We start from the raw sequence: 16,777 nt of genomic DNA on the forward strand, positions 1-16,777 counted from the left end.
TTTTGACGGAACACCATTCACCCGAGTACACCTGGCCAAGAGACACCAGGCAGCCCGGCCAGGGAAGGTCCTTCCACTTCCACCCAGCAGGTATACCAACGGCACTGCCCAAGGGACGTCAGGCAAAGCACACAGACCAAAACAGCGCGGTGAGTGTTCTGAAAAACCAAATTGTCCTTGCAACCGGCCCACAGAAGCAGCCCAGGACCTACGTGCTAAACCTAACAGAGTGGCCGCGTGCTGAATGCATTGCCTGTGTTTGAAACCCTTCATGGTCCTGGGCCCTGGGTCATAGGAGGCACACGAAGCCACTCTGAAGATCATAAGATGTGACACACACACTACGGGATGCCGCTGTTTGACTCGGAGAAGTTCCGTATGTTTGTCAATGAAGAAATTACTTCTTTCTTTCTTGGAAGACCTGTCGAAAGTAAGCCGGGGAGCAAACGCACTAAAGTATATATAACAAATTTTCTTTTGAAAATGACACATTTCATCATAAGCAAAATTGAAATCCAGAAAAATGTAGAAAAGTCGGCTGCATTTCCACCACTTGGTGATAACATTCTTAACATTAAATTGTACTTCCTGTCAGTGCTTTTTCTCTCCAGACACCTAAATATTAATACTCTTTTTTACAAAATTAAGGTCATATTGTTTAAGCTGTTTTAAAATACTAGCGGGCGCCTGGGTGGCTCAGTCAGTTAAGCGTCCAACGCTCGATCTCAGCTCAGGTCATGATCTCACGGTTCATGAGCTCAAGCCCCGAATCAGACTCTGGGCTGACAGTGCAAAGCCTGCTTGGGATTCTCTCTCCCTCTCTCTGCCCCTCCTGTTCTCTCTCTCTCTCTCTCTCTCTCTCTCTCTCTCTCTCTCTCAAAATGGATAAGTAAACTTAAAAAAAGACATTTAAATCCCAGAAGCATTCCCCTAGGTTGTAAACTATCCTCCTAAAATAAAAGACTCTTAAATACAGAGAACAAACTGAGAGCAGATGGGCAGATGGGAGATGGGCACCGAGGAGGGCACTTGTGGGGAGGAGCACTGGGTGTCGTATGTAAGCGATGAACCATGGGAATCTACCCCCAAAACCAAGATCACGCTGTATACGCTGTATGTTCGCCAGTTTGACAATAAATTATATATAAAATAAAATAAAATAAAATAACTACAATCTGCAGCCTGTGGCAGGTTTGAGGTGCCCGCTGTGTCCTCAGCATATACACAGTGGCTGCAGAGAGGGGGCAACGCTCTGGAACCAAAGGGTCCTGGGCCGTGGAGTCAAGACTCGGGGCAGTGACCACGCTGGGCCAGGGCACCCCGTCTGCCCCCTGCATGTCCGTCTGTCTCAGGAACAACTGGGAGAAGCAGGTGTGGCAGGAAGGGGTTCCTGGGACCGAGCTGTATGTATTTAGCATGGTCTCCAACTGTTTCACTTGTAATAACAAAAAAAAAAAAAGAACCCACAAGACTACAAGGTCCATAACAGCAAAATCTCCTCCCACAGACTCCCCAGGACCCCGCACAATGTGGATCGCGAGAGATTCGGCCTGTCTCCGAACCCCATGCGAATCTCTGCGGTCCAGGGCGGTGGCCGCTAAGGACCTCTGCCTGTTGAGCACTTGTCCTGTGGCCAGTCCCAACTGAGATGTGCTCTAGGTGTAAAGGACACACCAGATTTTCACGACTTAAGCAAAAAAGAAAAAAAAAGAGGTAAAATAAAGTATTAACCATTTTATACCAATTACATATCCAAGTGATAATACTTAAGTATGCTCGGTTAAGTACAAATATATTATTCAAATTCATTTCACCTGTTTCTCCCTACGTTCTGTGATGCGGCTACTAGAAAATTTAAAATTATATTTGCCGCTCACATTCGGGGCTTCTGCTGTATTTTTATCAGACAGTGCTCCCCTAGACCCTGGCTGGGAGGATGTCACAGGGGGGCAAACCCAATTCAGAACGACCATAAAATATCGCATCAGTGGGAGGAAAGGAAAGTATCATTTTGCAGCCCCTGTGAAAAAGCCCCCCCCATCTCTATCAGCAATTCATGCCATCTCATCACCAGTGTAGGCGGGCTAGGACGTGGATGTCTTAATTTTATTTTTACACAGATGTTAAAAATACACTGTGCCCTTATCCTTTTTCTCTAGTTTATGACATTGTGGGGAAAAAAAAAAAGCTGCAGGATTCAGGGTTCATCAAAAAGGACTTAGTTCCATTCTTTAGCACACTGTCTTGGTAGGAAAAAACAAAATTGAACACAGCTTGTGTAAAGAAATAAATAAAACGCCCCTAAGCAACAAGGCTTTGACATGACGCGTTCTCCTGCCGGAACAGAGTCGTGTTGCCTTCCAGGACGGCGCTGAGCCCTTAGACCCATCACTCCTGGTTTCTCCCTGTCAAGGTTTTCTTTGGCTCAGGATTAAGAAAACGTGATCATTTCTTCTTGTTCTGCCCTGAGGCAACCAACCTCCTTTTTGGGCAAAGCGAAGTTGGCTATGTCCACAGTTAAGAATGGAAGGCTGGCATCCTGTTGTTTTTTTTATTGGTTGTTCATTTTTTAACTGGAGCTATCTGCCAATATTTCAAAATCCAAACAATTCATGTAAAAAAAAAAACACATCTACCTGAGTTAATGACTTCTAATTTTTTTTAATGTTTATTTATTTTTGAGAGAGAGAGAGAGAGAGAATGCAAGCAGGGGAGGGGCAGAGAGAGGGGGAGACACAGAATCCGAAGCAGCTCCAGGCTCCGAGCTGTCAGCACAGAGCCCGACGCGGGGCTCGATCCCACGAACCGTGAGATCATGACCCGAGCCGGAGTCGGACGCTCAACCGACTGAGCCCCCCAGGCGCCCCGAGTTTCTGACTTCTCGAAACACTGGAAGTGTTAGCAGGTGTGGTCAGATCCACCCCCCCCCCCACCGCATAATGGCACCTGCTGGGCTGGGTCTGCAGCGGGGAACCCCCACCAACATCCTCAGCACACGTGCAGTTATGTTTCTCACATTATGAGCACATTTCCCACCAAGCATCCTTCCTCGGAGCTTGTGAATAGAAGAGTGCAGACCAGGAAATCTGTTTCTTGCGTCTGTGTGCTCTCTGTTATAGTCTTTGAATGAAGATACTTCTGTCTGTTTTCCTCTCATACAGCAAAATCCGAGATGGTTAGGCTTTTTCCACTGAAGATAACAAAACGTATTTTTAAGCCTGTGTCTATTCATATGCAAAGGATCCGCTAAGCCTTGGGCTTCTCTAACATGACTTCGCATAGCTGATTTTCAGGCCAAAAAACGGGGGAAAGTCTCCTGACTCCAGTTCCGTGCGTTGCGTAGAAACACCCACTCTTGAGCTATTGGTATAAATTCCAGTTGTAACATAGAGACCAGAGGCAGACTGTTTCCTCACTACCCTAGTTTATGACTTTGTTAGTGGACTTAGTATAATGTTAATTGAAGGTCTACACTTCATGCTAACACTGGCTGCAGAAATTGCTTTCCAGCAGTTTCCATTTGGAGGCCTTGGGACGTAATAAAACCCAACAGAAGCAATCCTGAGCCGGCAACAAGATGCGGGAGATTACATGGCTCCCCGCTGCACCAGGGAAATGAATGCCTGGGCTACTCTCTCACATCAACCCCGGAACAGGGAGGATTCAAGACGTGGCTGCCTCATTAGCCGTTGCCAACTTGGCTCTCAGTAACTCTCTTCCTGATGCCAGGGGGGATCGCTGAGAAAAACACGATCTCGGAAAACTGCGCAAGCTGCTTCCCGGTCCGAAACCTTTTTCTTGTTCTTCTTCTTCTCAGTGAACAGACAAGAGAAACTCACTTTTTTTTTTTTCAACATTTTTATTTATTTTTGGGACAGAGAGAGACAGAGCGTGAATGGGGGAGGGGCACAGAGAGAGGGAGACACAGAATCGGAAACAGGCTCCAGGCTCTGAGCCATCAGCCCAGAGCCTGACGCGGGGCTCGAACTCCCTGACCGCGAGATCGTGACCTGGCTGAAGTCGGACGCTTAACCGACTGCGCCACCCAGGCGCCCCAAGAGAAACTCACTTTTTTTAAGAAATAACCATTTGAGTCGCTAAGCAGGAGGTTTCTACCAAGAAAGACCTAATCTCTCCCTTCTATCTCCTTCGTCCTACTGAGTAACTTTATTGTGTTGTCGGTGCCTCCGGTCTTCCTGTGACAAGGCCAAAGACACTCATGTCTTATGTGGCAACCACCGTGGACAGAATCACTGGCTGGTCGCCCCCCCCCCCCAGTGGTTGGCCACCACCCAAGAACCATCAGACTAAAGAGCACACTCATCTTGGACACCAGAGAAGACGAGAAGTCTGACTCATTTCGCTGCGCTGTGACATTAAGAATTTGGCTGTGAGTCACAGATACAGTCTGGAATATGAAGGGTGGGGTAGAATGTAAACTGAGGCAGCGTGCTGGAATACCTTCCTGATCTCAGTGATTTCTGGTCTGCCACCCGTGCCACTACTTTGTGGCATGATCTCCGCGTCCTGTCTTTGTGGGCAAAATACGGTGGCCAGTTTAAAATTATGTATCTTAATTTTTTTTTTACATTTATTTTATTTTTGAGAGTCAGAGCACAAGTGGGGGAGGGGCAGAGAGAGAGAGGGAGACACAGAATCCGAAACAGGCTCCAGGCTCCGAGCTGTCAGCACAGAGCCCGACGCGGGGCTCGAACTCACAGACCGTGAGATCATGACCTGAGCAGAAGTCGGACGCTCAACCGACTGAGCCACCCAGGCGCCCCTAAAATTATGTCTCTTATTTCAATGCCTTTTACTTATTATGTATCTTACTCCAATGCCTTATTTTATTTTCAATGCCACAGTGGAAGCTAAGAGTTTGATCTCCTGCCTATCAGACCTCAGGATGTTTTCGAACAAGCTTTCTATCACTTCCACGACACTGCCCTGAGGATGCCATCTCTGACCCTTCTTGGGATCCATGCTGCTCTGGCCCATGCGACCTCTTGGACTTAGCTCTAATCAGCGCTCTATCCTCTTGGGATAGTGGCTCTCGGTTGGCAGGGTGTGGTGGGCTATTTCTCAAAGGACCTTGGCAAAATTGAGCGGGTACCGATGGTTCTGCTAAAGTATCTCTGAGAAAACGCACATCTGTGCCAGTAGTTTCATTCCCCCCTCATCAAACAGTCTAGCAAACTTGTAAGAAATGCTAGTAGAATACATTTTATTCAGTGCCCATCGCCATCTGGGGGAGGACAGGCCAATCCAAACAAAATCCAAAATTTCCTCTCATCTACAGACTGAGCTGGCACCTGTGCCCCTCCTGGGGGCTGATGTGACAATAGTTCCTAAATTAGCGTGAGCACTTGGGACTTATCATTGGTCTGCAGCTACAATGATGAGCGAGCACAGCATACTATGACAGCAAAGCCATTCAAGTGCCCCTTGAAACAACGTGCAGCTATGATTTACGTTTGGACAAGGGTAAGAGAAAGAGGATAAGTAAGCATGTTTATCCCAAGTGGGGCGGAACGTGTGCGTCTCGACTGCCACTTCTGCACGATGCCCGTGAACGCGCTGCACCTCGGAGTCCGACTCCTAGAGACCTCCAACTTGCCCCCGTCGAAAGTTTCAGCGTAAAAGGCACTCAGAGAGCAAAGCAAGGGTGTTCAGAGGCTTCTCAAAATGAACACAAAGACCCAGGAACATTTGCATCTGGATAATGGTAAAAATGATCTCATAGAAAAGATGAAGATAGGCTGAAAATTTTAAACTCAGATTAAAGTAATTCTGAAAAATATCTGTGCCATAGTTAACTGTATTGTGTCAATGTCAACTTTTGGTAAGTGGGCCACGGTTATGAAGGATGTATGTAGTCTCTGGGATAAGCTGGGTAAAGGGTACACAGGAGCTCACCACTATTTTTGTGATGCCTACGCGAGCCTAAGCTTATTCCAAAACAAGTCTTTAAAAATTAAACTACAAAACACCAGACAGGACATGGGCTGTTCTCTGCCAGTTAGTCCCTGATTTAACAAATACACATGGTTCTCCTACTGGTCCGAAGGTAAGATACTAAGTTCTGTGGGAGATACTATAAGACGTGAGAGGTAGCCTGTGTCCTCAAGGAGCTTATGGTCTACTTGGAAAAACAGAGTCCACAAATACAGGTAACATTTTAAGTGATATGTATGGAACATAAGTGACATTACAAGGCTGCATAGGAGTCACTGGTGAGATGACAAGTGGATGTAGCACGTTCAATGGAAAGAAAGCATGTGTGCACACGCTAAAAGTGACAGCTTGCTGTGCTGTGACCATCCGGAGGTTGTGTTTATGTGCTGTTCATTTCCGACCTTTACCTTGCCTGACCCACAAAAATCACTGAGGCCATCTTTATTAAGTGAGTGACTGGATATGAATCAGGAGTGACAAAAAAGGGGTGACCTGAGGGGCAACTCCAGGTGTGGAAACTCAAGCCACACCTGGGAAACAGAGTCTCTGCCGGAGTGCCTGCCACATCACATTTGCAGAGGTGAGTGGGAATATGCCGGCAGCAGAGGAGAGAGGGGCTGGAATCCCGGGAAGAAAATTTATATAATTGTGCCATCTCCCCAGAGCCTCACAATATGTTTCCCATGGCTTAATTCATACGAAATATTTCTCACTTCATCTCTCCTGTGTTCACGTGTACGTGTTCACAGGCATTCAAATGCGGCATGAAGAAACGTTAATTTAAAAAATAAACAACTTTTGCTTAGCTTGTTATTTAAAAAAGTAATAGAATACAAATAATGATAATTCTGTTTTTTTCTTACCAATTCTTATAATTCGTAATTGTTTTTCTTCTTTTATTGCTTTGGCAAGGGTTGCTCAGGCAACAGTGAGTTGTAAGCCTGATGAGTTATCGCTGTCCAATTAATAGAAGTATGCATTCTCGGGGTGCCTGAGTGACTCAGTCAGTTAAGCAACCAGCTTTGGCTCAGGTCATGATCTCACAGGGTGAGTTTGCCCCCACATCAGGCTCTGCACTGAGTGTTCCGAGCCTGCTTGGAATTAATTCCTTCCTTCCTCCCTCCCTCCCTCCCTCCCTTCCTTCCTTCCTCCCTTCCTCCCTCCCTCCCTTCCTCCCTCCCTTCCTCCCTTCCTCCCTTCCTTCTCTCTCTGCCTCTCCCCTACCTTGCTCTCTCTCTCAAAATAAATAAACTTGAAAATATAAGTATGTATTCTTGACAAAAGGAAATTCATACATATAGTAAGGGGAGATGGGAACCGGAGAAAACAGAGCAGGAACTCAATATGGAAGCATCCCAATAGGTCTCTCCAGTGTCGCAAAGATGCAGAGCACATTCCAGGGAAATTTCCGGGTGAAGTCGATTCTTTTCCACAAAGGGATATTCCAGTTATCCTAAGCATTGTATTCAAACATTAGCCTCCCAACATAACAAACAGTCTAGCAATTCCATTTAACATTAGAATTAAGTATGAATTACAAGCTGAAAAGAAAAGGTTCCAACTGACAGAAGGGCATTCAGGAATTTCAGATCCCACATTAACTCCATGAATCATTAAACTGCTGTTATAGTAGGTTCCAAGGCATGGCTTAAACTGAGTAATGGGTTGCTTGTGCTATTAATTGCTTCAATGCCTATAAATGTGTTCACTGACATGAGGCTAAGGCATAATGGTAAAGCAAAAATCAATAAGAGAGCTTCTGATAAATGAAAGAGTAACACTTGTCTGTGTCCTTTACTGGAGAACCCATGAAGTCCACATTCTCTGGAATAATTTTGGTTAGTTGGAGATGGGGTGGGGGGTGGGAAGTCTACACAGGCTCAGTTTAAAAAAAAAACACATTTTTTTTCTTTGATGCAGTAATTACCTAAACAGAGCTACCTCTGCCACAAATTATCTCTTCTTTCCAAAAGTAACTTGATAAGTAAAAAAAAATTCAGGAATTAAAATTAGCGTATACATATATTTTCCAAGATGACCACACAATCGCGGTAAGTTAGGACAAGATCTGTGTCCGAAACGTAAGGGGTAATAATAATGTCAATGAAAATAATGACTACAACAGTAATGAGCGTGTTGTTTTCCAAAATAATACTCTGCTAAAATATGACATCTTGAAAGCTGTTGGTGAGCTGATAAGGAAGTGGGCATCATTAGTCCTGACACTAGGAGTTAATACAGCAAGGTCATATTTTCATAACAGAACAACTTGTTGGCTCTACCAGTATAAAATCAGTAGACAAATCAGTGATTACAAAGGATCACGTTCGTTTTCTCTGAGTGTGAGATTGTGCTCCCCATGCACAACAGAGCCTCGTGTGCTGTCCAAGGTGCTGATTAGACAACCGAGGCCATCCCGTTCCATGACACGAGTTACCTCAGAGTAAGTGATACAGGTCATCTCGGATTCATACAAACATTCCACAAAATAGTGGACGACATATATTTGGCCAGCTCCACACCAAAGAGGCTTTTAACAAGATATAACTCACATTAGTATAATAATGAACACTTACTGAATGTCTCTGTGTACCAGCTGCTGTGTCCAACAGGTGTCCCACGTTTTTTCTTTAACATTTACAATAATCTTATAAGACAGCTAATATCATTATCCCAATTTCCATACACAGAACTTGAGTACTAGGGGGGCCAAATAACTTGGCCAAAGTCATGGAGCTACCAAGTGGTAATTTCTTTTTAGCATTTATTTATTTTTGAGAGACAGACCGTGAGCGGGAGAGGAGCAGAGAGAGAGAGGGAGTCACAGAATCTGAAGGAGGCTCCAGGCTCCGAGTCGTCAGCACAGAGCCCGACGCGGGGCTCAAACTCATGAACCGCGAGATCATGACCTGAGCCAAAGTCGGACGCTTAACTGACTGAGCCACCCACGCGCCCCACCAAGTGGTAATTCTAAGACCTCAACTAAAAATCTCTCCCCCCCACCAAACTCTACGGCAAGATGGAGAAGCTGAGTGGAAACATACATAAATTCCCTTGGTTGGTGGTGGATCTAAGAATATTGACAATACATGGGATTTCAGGACTTCAGATTTATGAGGTCACAGTAAAACTTTCAAGAAGGAAAGGGATCAATAATCATTCATATATCCAGCACTTATTGTGGGCCAGCTGTGTTCCAAGTATAAACAGGTGACAGTCAGTTAATGCATTGATTTGGGGCAGCAGAGAGTTGAGCCCAAACAGGGAAATATATGTAACAATAAAGAACAGGGACTCTGGGAGAAGACACAGTAATCCCGATTTCACATCCCTGATCTACAACCTACTAGCTCGGTGATCCTGGGTCAGTGAGCTTCAGTCCCCTCAATTCTTAACCACCTCATAGGCTTTTTCTGGAGCCCCAATGACCTAATTCAGATCAAACACTTGCTACAGTGCCCAGCCACATACCAAGTACTCAGAAAAATGCTACAAGTTATTACCATTCTGTCCCATCATTCAGGTATCATTGGTGACTCTCCTGAGGTTAAAAAAAAAGAGAGAAAGAATACAAACTAGGTGTGAAATCTCGTATTTGTGGATGAGATTTGTGGGAAATGTATACAATATCATGTCCTCCTAACATGCCCATATTAACATCACTGTCATGATTCAGTGACAGTTATCTAAGCTCAGGAATAAAACTGGGTGCACCTGGGTGGCTCAGTTGGTTAAATGTCTGACTCTTGGTTTCGGCTCAGGTCACGATCTCATGGTTCATGAGTTCAAGCCCCATGCTGGTCTCTGCTCTGACAGTGCAGAAGCTGCTTGGGATTCTCTTTCCCTCTCTCTCTCTGTCTGTCTCTCTGTCTCTGTCTCTCTCTCTCTCACACACACACAAAATTAATAAACATTTTTTAAAAAGAATAAAACTAAAAATGGGAGAAGTTGTTAGTGAAGGCACCATTGGACAGAATTCTTAAATATTTATTTTCTTCCTTTAACAAGTATTTTAATGCACTTGTCCTGTGCTGTTCTGCACATTTTGTAAACATTGGTCTGTTCCAGGATCATATGAAGTAGCTGTCATGTTACCTCCGTTTTATGGAGCGGAAAACGAGGCAGGATTGGCTAAATGGCTTGCCTGCGTCCCCACACTGGGACTTGAACACGGGCATAACCCGGCTCCAGGGTCTGGGCGCTCACCCACTACCCTGTTTTCAGCTGCCCTCTGCTAACGCCTGCCCCTGCGGAGATAACTCAGGAAGCAGCTTCTGCCAGACACAGATTCAGCATAAAGGGTTAGCAGGAAAAAAATGCTTCCAAAAGCTGACGCCAGCTTCTGGTTCTGGGGCTGTTCGCTGAAATAAGGGATGGAATGGAGTTCACATCATGCACCACTCACCGTCTTGGACACAAATGACCTTCAACATTTCTATTTGTGCCTCTAAAGGTTATTCCGTTTAATGAACCCCAGCATCGTAAATGCAGCTCTGAACACTGCATCTCATTTGAGGGCAGACGGATGATTATATTACTGAAAGTGCATGAAGTGGCAATTAATGAAACTGTAAAGATGTCTATTGCCCAGGAAAAAAAAAATCTAAACGTCTTAACATTTAGCAAGGAAGCCATCTAAGAGGGCGGGGAGTGAGCTCGTCAACCAGCAGGCCCACCTCTGACTCACGAGAGGAATTCTTAGGATGTTTTCATGACTTTGACCTTGGAAGGATTTCTACACAAAACAGCAAAGGTGTGAAGCGGCTCATGCAAAAAGCCGGTCACATAACCTGGAGGAGTGGGGGGGGGGGGGGGTCGTTTGAGACCTTGAAAGCCATGCTCCACGTCTGGCGAAACTCAATAATCATCTGGTTCCGTTCTGAGCAATAATCATAAAAGGTGACTGTGCGGGCAGCTCACAGAAGTACATTTCCAGGAGCCAGGCTCATTGCGACGTACAAAGAACGGGAGCACGGTGGTTGTCATGGCAACCGCATGGCACGGCAGGTGAGTCTCTGCCCCCTCGTACTTCGGGAAAGGGGGAGGGGGGGACGCGAACAGAATCAACAGCGTTGTGTTTGATTCTGACAAGGGTTCAAAGCCTGCTGTACTTTGGTTCCCGGCCTCGAGAGATTCTATTTTTAAAAAGGTGTGTGTGGGGGCGCCTGGGTGGCGCAGTCGGTTAAGCGTCCGACTTCAGCCAGGTCACGATCTCGCGGTCCGGGAGTTCGAGCCCCGCGTCAGGCTCCGGGCTGATGGCTCGGAGCCTGGAGCCTGTTTCCAATTCTGTGTCTCCCTCTCTCTCTGCCCCTCCCCCGTTCATGCTCTGTCTCTCTCTGTCCCAAAAATAAATAAACATTGAAAAAAAAAAAATTTAAAAAGGTGTGTGTGGCAGGGGGTGGGGGGGACCACACCTTAGCAGGACTGCCCTGGTGGTGTGGCTACGCACGCTGTCCGGCCAAATCTGCGCGCACCGGCTAAGGAATAGGGAGCAGTGGAATGGAGACCTCCTCTCACTCGGCTTGTGCAGGATCCATTCGTTGCCAATGAATCAAGGTGGCTTCCAAGAGGCCCCCGGAGACCTGTAATCCATCCCAGCTCTCCGCACTGTTCCTCTTACCCTTTGTCTAAGACAAACGACTGGAACTCCGGGAGCAGTATCAATCAGGGTGCTGTCTGGGAACAGATGGCTCCCGCAGGTTGGAGTGCGGAGAGTTAGGGAGGGAAGCGTTTGGAGGAGGGTGGGCAGGGTGCAGCCCAGGACCATTGGGGGGGGGCTGCCTGGTGGGAAGGGATGAGGTGGAGCTGAGGAACACCACACTCAGGAAGGACAGGGAGGGGACGAGCCCGGCCCCTCCCAGCAGCAGAGCCCAGCGGGAAGGTGCCCGGGTGGGGGGGGCAGGTGCATGGGGCCAGCCCCCCCCCCCCGGGACATGGACAGGATGGACAAGGACACAGAGTAGTCGGGGGGGTGGTGGGGACGCGGCTGGGGCACCGTGCATAGAGTGTGAGCCAGCACTCACTCGAGGACTCGAGAGACGGGCTCAGAAGCCGTCCCTCCTCCGTGAGTCTCTGTGACCTGATCCAGATGAAGTAGCCAAATCGTGTTGTGGGTTGAATTGTATCCTCAAAATCCTTATGCAGAAGCCCTAATCCCCAGAAACCCAGAATGTGCTGCTTTTTTCTTTCCTTAAAGTAGGCTTCATGCCCAGAGTGGAGCCCAACACGGGGCTTGAACTCACAACTTGCAATCAAGACCTGAGCTGGGATCAAGAGTCGGACGCTCAACCCGCGGAGCCACCAGGCGCCCCTGTGATGCTCTTTTTCCAATGGGGCCCCTGCGGATATAACCAGTTCAGACGAGGTCGTGCGGGAGGAGGGGAGAACGTGAGTGAGCCCCCACCTTGTGCACCAACACACGTGCCAGCAGCCTGTCCACAGGAGCCTCGGGTCTGTGGCTCAGGGTACGAGGCACCCACGGGAAAGCACAGGCAACATGAGCTGTATTCGTGGGCTCTGCGGGCTAAGCCGCGTCGACTGGAAGGTCTGAAGAGGGGGCGGGACACGGAATGCACTCAGACTTCCACGACTTACCACCCTCCCCTCCCCCCAAACGACACGGGATGTTTCCAGAGGCCCCTTTCTCTCCGACGGCAGGAGAGATGGCAGGTCCCCTTGAGCCCTCTGCTGCCGCCCTCGTCCCCCTGGAGACGCGGGACAGCGCCTGACAGGAGCTGGGCCCCTACGTGGGTCCCGTTCTGAGCTTTTATTCTTATCTGTCGAAATCTGCAGGACACAACAAGGAGGGCACTATCATTATCCAAAGCTCATCAACAGAGAAAGCCAGACACAGAGAGAAACCCTGCCCAATGCACACACTAGCAGGTGGGGGGGAGACCTAAACCCCACAGCCTGAGCTCCTGAGGGGCCACCGGGCAGTGGCCTCCCCAGCAAAGACTCGTGATTTCTAGGAGTGCCCGCAGCCAGATGAGGGACTGGGGGGGACCTCCTGACCCGACCACAGCCAGGTGAGGGACTGGGGGGGACCTCCTGACCCGCCCGCAGCCAGGTGAGCGGGCTGGAAGGCAGACGGTCCCCTATAGACGCTCCAGCCCCAGTGGGCACCTTGACTACAAACTCACAGTGGACCCTGAGTCCGAGGACCCAGCTACATTGTACCCGGATGCCGGACCATCAGAAACTATGACACAGTAAACAGTAAATGTGTGCTGTTTCATGCCATTGATTTTAGGCACTGGGTGACTAATAAAGCTACCTTGAGAGACTGATGAAAAATAATTTCAATCATGTTTTGACCCCGGAGCTGCGGGTACACAGCACTGTGACCTTGCTCAACACCCACCTTCATTTGGGAACAAATCGTCGTGGACGCGAGTCAGACGTGTCCCCCGTTTCTGCCTCCGCCCACCTAGTGGCTGGTCTGAGCAAGACTTTCACCCCATGATCCAGTTTCCTCACCTGAAAAGTGAGGGCGAGGACAGCATCTATCTCATCGGGTTGCTGGGAGAAGTAAGCGAACAGGTGTAGTGTGTGCAGGGGGCAATGCCCAGACCAGGGCCCACGAGCAGGTCAGGAGGCCACCCCGGGCTCACTCACCTGCTCCCGGATTACTCCTGTCACCACTGCCACTGTTAGGGGTATTTGATTCTGCCCACCAACCGAACTTCACAAGGACAGGGTGCTCCCGGTGGCTCCCGGCCACGCCCACCCGGTCGCTCTCGTGCTGTCTTGGGAGAACAGCTCCCTAATGACACGGGAGCCATTAGCACCACAGATAAATCTGAAAATAAACGTCTCCGCAGTTATGATCAGCTTGGACATATGGGCTCATAATATTTTGCGATCGCCAACAGACACACCTCTCCGTGCAAACAAACACAGCTGCCAGGGTGGGGCTGTGCTTTCGTACTCCTGAGACTCAGCACGGGCGTCTCCTCGCAGAGACGGTGGCAGAGACATCAGCCCCGGGCCCCTTCTCCCAAGGAGGGCCCTGCTCGGGAGTGTGTGGGCAGCGACGTGGCCCAGAGCCAGCCCGGGACTGAGGCAGGTGCCCCAACACCCCGGCCTCGCGGGTCCTGTCCAGGATTCAGCAGGCTCTCGAATTGCTTTGTGAAAACAAAGATTCTCCTCAAGCAGGTCTTGCAAGGAGAGCCTGTGATTCTGCTTTTCCAACACGCTCCCAGGTGAACATCTGTCCTTGCGGACATGACGCGAGGTTGCATTTTACTGGCAACACGGTGTTTTTTCAAATAACGTATTTACTTGGTCACAACATTGAAACTGTCAAGTAAGCCAGAACCTGCTTGTGGAGGGCGGACCGTGGGCGGGGCACGGCGCCGAGGTCCCCGTTTACCCGGCAGCTCCCAGGCCTCGCACCCGCAACTCACCGACTGACCAGGATCCTGCCTTGGAAGCCACAAATCCCACCTGGTGCCGCCTTCTTTTCCCCCCAGCTCTGCTGAGATACAGTTAACCACACGAAACACTGTGCAACTTTAAGGTGCACACAGCGTGATGATCTGATACATGTAAATCCCGCAATATGATTACCACAATGAGCTGAGCTAACCTCACTGAGCATAAGGTCAAGGTCCAGCCGTGTTGCTGCAAACGGCGGGCTCTCCTCTCTCGCGGCTGGACGCTATTCCATCACGTACAGACACCGATCCCTTCGTAGGCGGACAGACGCTCGGCGACTCCGCTGCTTTCTAACTAGATGGCCTCAAGCAGGCGACCTAACCGCTCCGTGCCTCAGACTTGCCAACTGTAAAGTGAGGGATGATAATACTCCTCTGAAGAGGTTGTTTACCGACCCCCCGTGTGTGCACGTCTACGCAGAGCTCTTAGCAATACTTTGCATAAGAGCAAAGGGCTGGCACACGGCAGACGTGGAATTCAAATACGACCCGATGCCAAAGCCTGGGGTCTTGTTTAATACAAGACGTGGGAATTACGACCCTCACAGACGGAGCCAGCGAGGTGCAGAGAGCTGCCGCAGGTAGAATTTCCACTTCCCCACTATGCTCAGTCAATGTGCGGAAGAGCTCCTGGGGGCCAGATTCCAGGCTCCGTTACCCTTAGCAACCGCTCTCCTCAACTAAACTTTATTTCCCTTTCTAATTTCACGGCAGATTTTTTAAAAAATTTTTTAATGTTTATTTTTTGAGAGAGAGAGAGAGAGAGAGAGAGAGAGAGAGACAGAGGGCAAGCGAGGGAGGGGCAGAGAGAGAGGGAGACACAGAATCCGAAGCAGGCTCTGGGCTCCGAGCTGTCAGCACAGAGCCCGACGTGGGGCTCGAACCCACGAACTGTGAGATCACGACCTGAGCCGAAGCCAGATGCTCAACCGACCGAGCCACCCAGGCACCCCTCATTGCAGATTTAATATTTTAGAGGGGAGCATCTAACTCTGGGTTTCTTGACCTCGGCATTGCTGGCACCTGGGCTGGGTGAGTCTCTGCTGGGAGCGACTGTGGGGTGCAGCCCAGGACCTTTCATACCATCCCTGGTCTTCCTCTACTCGGTGCACGGTACCCCTCCCCCACCAGCGGCGACAACCAAACTGTCTCTAGACAGACAGCCTCCCCACCCCCACCTTGAGAACCCCGGGACTCACCTAGAGCCACTGTCCCCATTACCAGACTTGTCTTTTCCGTGATCCACTTTAACGAGTTAGGGGAGCAACTCATAAATCACGTTCGTCTAAACCAAGTGTAGCCCTACGTCCGCAAGAAGTGCTCGAGTGCGATACGTCAGTCTTTCAGACAGCCCAGAAATTCTCGTCGCTTTCCCACCCCTGAAGAAAACAGACTGGAATTTCTTTGGAATCTGGTGTTCCAGGTTGAGTGGTGTCCTCCCAAAAACCGCAGTTGAAATCCTCACTAACCCTCTGAGCCTCGGAATGGGACCTTATTACCTGGAAACAGGGCCCCCGCGGGGGTAATCGAAAGTCACACTGGTGTAGGGCAAACCCGAATCCAACGTGACTGGTGTCTCATAAAAGGGGAACAGTGCGGGGGCGCCTGGGTGGCTCAGTCGGTTCAGCGTCCGACTTCGGCTCAGGTCGTGACCTCACGGTTCGTGAGTTCGAGCCCCGCGTCGGGCTCTGTGCTGACAGCTCGGAGCCTGGAGTCCGTTTCGGATTCTGTGTCTCCCTCTCTCTCTACCCCTCCTCCACTCGTGCTCTGTCTCTCTCTGTCTCAAAAAAAAAAAAAAAAAAAAAAATATATATATATATATATATATATATATATATATAAACTATGACAAAGCGAATTCTCCAAGGCACCTATCCAGTCTAGTAAATTCAACTTAAAAGACTCCACTCTTAAGCAGAATATTTGTAAGGAAAAATCCTCCAGTGCAGTGAAAATGATAAGATTCATAATGGATGATTGGTCTTCCACATTAACTGAAGACCAAGAATTCCATAAGACCAGAAAACAGTGCAAGATCCCAGGGAGAAATATGAGGCAAGTGATCCAAAAGAAAACAGCATCTCGGGAGAGATTCTATGACCATGATGAATTAGAGGAAAACTCTAAACTTAAATCAAAACTTGTTTTTTTCAAGAGAGTCTCCACTAAACATTGCCATAAATGCTACTTAGTATTGAGTGTTTGAAATATAATTCAATCTGGGGTGGCTGGGTGGCTCAGTCGGTTCAGCGTCCGACTTCGGCTCAGGTCATGATCTCGCGGTTCGTGAGTTCGAGCCCCGCGTCGGGCTCTGTGCTGACAGCTCGGAGCCTGGAGCCTGTTTCAGATTCTGTGTCTCCCTCTCTCTCTCTGACCCTCTCCCA

General features: G+C 48.8%; 1 protein-coding gene across 1 annotated transcript in view; it reads right to left on the reverse strand.

Annotated features, from left to right (window-relative positions):
- The window catches only part of RIMBP2 (RIMS binding protein 2), a 143,787-nt gene that overhangs the window by 112,556 nt on the left and 14,454 nt on the right, over nt 1-16,777 (reverse strand). The gene's annotated exons all lie outside the window — the stretch shown is intronic.

Source organism: Lynx canadensis, chromosome D3, assembly GCF_007474595.2.
Source record: "Lynx canadensis isolate LIC74 chromosome D3, mLynCan4.pri.v2, whole genome shotgun sequence".
In the NCBI taxonomy this organism is placed as follows: domain Eukaryota; kingdom Metazoa; phylum Chordata; class Mammalia; order Carnivora; family Felidae; genus Lynx; species Lynx canadensis.